Source organism: Oryzias melastigma, linkage group LG19, assembly GCF_002922805.2.
Source record: "Oryzias melastigma strain HK-1 linkage group LG19, ASM292280v2, whole genome shotgun sequence".
Lineage (NCBI taxonomy): Eukaryota > Metazoa > Chordata > Actinopteri > Beloniformes > Adrianichthyidae > Oryzias > Oryzias melastigma.
In genome coordinates, this window is record NC_050530.1 from 1,190,908 (window position 1) to 1,195,527 (window position 4,620).

Consider the following 4,620-nt stretch of genomic DNA (forward strand, 5'->3'; position numbering starts at 1 on the left):
CCATCCGTCCATCCATCCATCTGACCATCTGACCATCCATCCATCTGACCATCCATCTGACCATCCATCCGTCCATCCATCCGACCATCTATCCGTCCAACCATCCATCTGACCATCCATCCATCCATCCATCATCCGTCCATCTATCCATCCATCCGTCCGTCCAACCATCCAACTATCCATCTGGCCATCCATCCATCCATCCTTCCATCCATCCATCCGTCCATCTGTGATTCTCTCCATCTATCCGTCCGTCCGTCCATCTGTCCGTCCGTTGTCCAACCATCCGACTATCCATCCATCCATCCATCCATCCGTCCTTCCATCCGTCCAACCATCCGACTATCCAACTGACCATCCATCCATCCGTCCTTCCATCCGTCCGTCCATTCGTCCAACCATCTGACCATCCATCAATCCGTACATCCATCTGTCCATCCATTCGTCCGTCCATCCATCTATTCGCCCAACCATCCGACTGTCCATCGTCCATCCATCCATTCATTCATCCGTCGTCCATCCATCTGTCGTCCATCCATTCATCCATCCATCCATCCATCATCCGTCCATCTATCAATCCGTCCGTCCAACCATCCGACTATCCATCCGTCCATCCATCCGTCCATCCATCCAACCATCCATCCGTCCTTCCGTCCGTCCAACCATCCGACTATCCATCCGTCCATCCATCTGACCATCCATCCAACCATCCATCCGTCCTTCCGTCCGTCCAACCATCCGACTATCCATCCAACCATCCATTCATTCATCCGTCGTCCATCCATCCGTCCATCCCTTCATCAGTACGATGACAGAACTTTCCAACCTGCTGCAGAACAAACACCAGGAACATCCTGGACGGTTTTGGTATAAACTACTAATCTAAAAAAAAGACTTTAAATGAGACCAATAGATCACATGACCACACACAGGATTCCTTTATCCTTCCATTTAATGGTGACTGCAGTTCACAAGTGGAAACTCTCAGCATTTGGAGGAAGTCAATGTTGGAATGTTCTACTCTAAGGTCGGTTGATCAGGTGATTGAGTGAAGTGAGGAAATTAAGAAAATGGTTTTGGTTTATTAACCTAAATACATTTATTTCTCTGAGTTCATCCTGAGTCTTCTGTCATTTCTGATCAACTTGACCTCAGAAATGGGGGGCGTGGCCTGTTGATTGTCTGACCATCAAATCCTCTGATGACCTTTAAAACCAGGGATTGGTAACTCCAGACCTCGAGGGCTGCAGTGTCAGCATGGGTTCCAGATATCCAAGCCCTACTCGTGACTGATTACCTGGTTCAGGTGTGTCCAGCCAATGAGAACATGCCAGAGCAGGTATGTTGGAAAACATGGAGGAAAGCAGCCCTCAAGGCCTGGAGTTAACCGGGTCGCTGAGGAGAAAATAGTGTTTCAACCTAGTTGGGTAGCTTCACTCCTGGTCCTGAAGATCTACCACCATGCCTGTTCTCCAGCTCTCCCTGCACTCCTCACTGCTGATTACCTGGGCCAGGTGTGTTCATTCAGTCAGAATGTGGAGGCATCTGAGCTAATCAGGAGATTGGAGGTCTGAAAGACAGTCTGGGTGGAGGATCTCGAGGACCCGGAATGAGCAGCCCTGTTCATGGATGTTCCTGTCCCGCCTTTTGGAAGGACCAGATCAGTGATGTCATATCCTGTCAAGACATCTACCAGGAGGAGGCAGACAGGCCTGGGTCAAGTCAGCACACCTTTAAGGTAAGCTGGATCTCGTCCTAGATTAACTTTTTACCAGAAAAGGTCCATTTAGTTGACTTTTTTAAGCGTGGAAATGTTTAGGGCTGTAGGCCCAAAGAATTAAAAGTCATTTTTGCTCCAAATATCAGTTTATCAGAGGAGAAACTGAGCTGTCTGGTGCTTAAACTTGATCTGATCCGTAACTTTAGAACTTTATGTGAATTTAGGACTTTATTTTCTCTTTTTTTAGGGTCAAAAATAAGAAAGAAATCCATTGAAAATGGTAATTGTTGGGATTTTTATTGGGAAAATGTAAGAAAAATGATTTAAAAATTGTGTTGGAGCCCATTGCTGTTTCTTTGGTATTGCTTTTATTGTAATTCGAAAACAGTTTTTAAAGAAATGCTCATTAACTTTTATCAAACGCTCAGAGATTTATTAGCAGGAAGCTTTCACTCTTAAGGGTTCCCAATGAACAGCCACCAGAAACTGTCATTTTATTTTGAATTTGCAATCACTTTCTGCTGTTTTATCAAGTATTTTTATTAACCTTCATTGTTGAAAATGTTCAGAAACTTCCTTCACTTTAACATTAACTTTAATCAGCTTCTTCTGCTCACAAAAGGGCAATCATTTTTATTAAGTATCAACTTCAAACAACACAATTGACAATTTCCATGAGTGTACATTCGTTTCTTTTTCTACGTACTCGGCTTTTGTTTGGTGGAAAACCCTTCAGAGCAAACGGAGCCTCTGAGAATCTCTTTAATTAGACAAATGTTGGGATCTACTTGGAGTTCTTTTGTTCCTCATTCTTCCTTTTTCCTCTTTTGTCACACTGAAAAAGTAAAAAGCTGCACAGATTAGTTCCTGGTTGACTTTTGGAACTTTTCCAGCATCTGTTACCTCGACAACAGCCACATCTTTTGGTTTATGAACCAGATGCAGTTAAAGAGCATCAACCAAGCAAAACAATTGAAATTAGGAAACGTTTGGACACTATTTTGCAATAAAAGACTCAAAATCTCATTTAGTCATAATTCATTCTGTCTGTTTTACCAACTCTTCTTTTGTTTGTCCTTCAGAAGATATTTAACCCGCCACATATTTAAAAAACTCCCCAAAATTTGCACGAAAAAAGTATCGAACAAAAATGAACGTTGAGTGAGCGACCCCTCCCCTCAAAACATGACATCACAGCGGAGAAACCGTCAAAAAAAACCAAAAAAATATTTTAAAATCAACCAACCAATAAACCAAAACATGGATATCAGTGATATCCAAAGGAAGTGTTAAAATTATGGGATGGCTACGAGACACTCTTACTTGGCGGTCATTTTGTTTTCAGATTTTTTCACATTTTCTCACCATATGGGATTTTTTTTTCAGCAATTTTTATTCAATTTCTCACACATGCCGCCAAATTACACCTACAACCACAACCAAAGTTTTATGACCTTTGACCTTGGGAAAAGGACGGCCATTTTGAATTTTCAAATGAAATCTCCTTTAGTCCCAGATACAAATTTAAACTCCTTCTAGCGGTTTTTATCTGTCGCCTCTTAACTCCTCGAGCCTCATCAGGAAATTACTTGGGAAAAAATGTTTGAGTTAGAAGTTGTAGATTTTGAACGACGTTAGCGTGGTGAGCTAGCAAACGAGGGGTTTCCCTGTTGCTTGCACAATTTATACCAGAATTTTGTAAAAATGTGCTACAATAATTGTTGGTTAAAGCTGAATAAAATAATATAAAATGCGCTGTGAACCTATTAGGAATGTGGGCATGGTTTAAAAAAAATTCTGTTGCTAAGGAAACCCAAAGGTTTACTCTTGCCAATTCTTTTAAAAATGACATAGATCTGTTCGTCATCCCCAAGTGACCAAAATATAAAATGGTTGCTATGGAGATAAACCAACTGAAAAGCCACCATTTCGAAAAAAGGAACATGTAAATCTGGTCTGGGTGGCAGAGGCAGCGGGGGAGGGGTTTGTAGCAGTCATCGGGCCGGTCGGGGGTGGGGCGGCACATGCAGACGACCGTTTGGGACTTAAATTTAAACTGTTTTGCTGTTGTGTTCTTTTCAAATAGACATGATCATTTTGAAAAGCTATTTCTCTGTCTGTGGTTGCCGACAGTGATGCATTCTGCAGTCAGATGGTGCGTTTGTGTTCCTCTGGTAAACGCCGGTGCCCAGACTGAGTTGGATTTTCTGCATGCATGAACGGAAATGTGAGTTTTATTTCTCGGAGCATCTGTTTTTCTGGTGTTTAAGTCGTGCTGCTTCTGTAAGCGTCGGAGCTTTAAACAAAACAGTTTACCAAACGTCTGCTTACTGTCTCCGGAAACGTTTAGGGAAATCCAAGATTTGACTTTTAAAGCAACTTTATCACCAGTCAAACCTGCCTCTGCAGGCTCAGAAATAAAGAATTTGAGCACATTTATTTTTTTTACACCCAGAGTGATAAGTCAGGGATAGAAATGAGGTAAACAAGGTCACTCTAAAGCAACACTCCTATCTCTCCCAGCACAATGCTGCCGGGCTTGTTTATGACTATGATAAGGAACATGCTGATGTGTCAGACAGCGGGCCCTCCTCTAAAGAGCTCCCAAATACGAACTCAGATTAGCATTTGCTTCCATCTCCTGCTCTGGAGAAGGTCAAGTGCAGCAGACGCTCCTCGGAGACTGCAGCGGCCTCACTAAGCTGCTCGTGTCGGGATTGTGGCAGCTTTCTGCTGAGACATTTCAGGGAAAAACTTTGGGTGAACGCTTTGTAAGCATTCTTTTTCTTATTTATTTTTCTTTTTGACACAAGAAAACTCGATCACATTTTCAGCAACTTCTGCAATCTTGGTATCAAAACGTTCAGTTTGTTAAGAATGTTATAGCTTGTATTTTTTGT

General features: G+C 42.4%; 1 long non-coding RNA gene across 1 annotated transcript in view; it reads left to right on the forward strand.

Annotated features, from left to right (window-relative positions):
• Positions 1-1,364: 1,364 nt before the first annotated feature.
• The window catches only part of LOC118600185, a 65,401-nt gene continuing 62,145 nt past the window's right edge, over positions 1,365-4,620 (forward strand). Inside the window, exon 1 of the long non-coding RNA XR_004949761.1 lies at positions 1,365-1,738. This is a non-coding gene — a long non-coding RNA (uncharacterized LOC118600185). The remainder of the gene's footprint in view (positions 1,739-4,620) is intronic.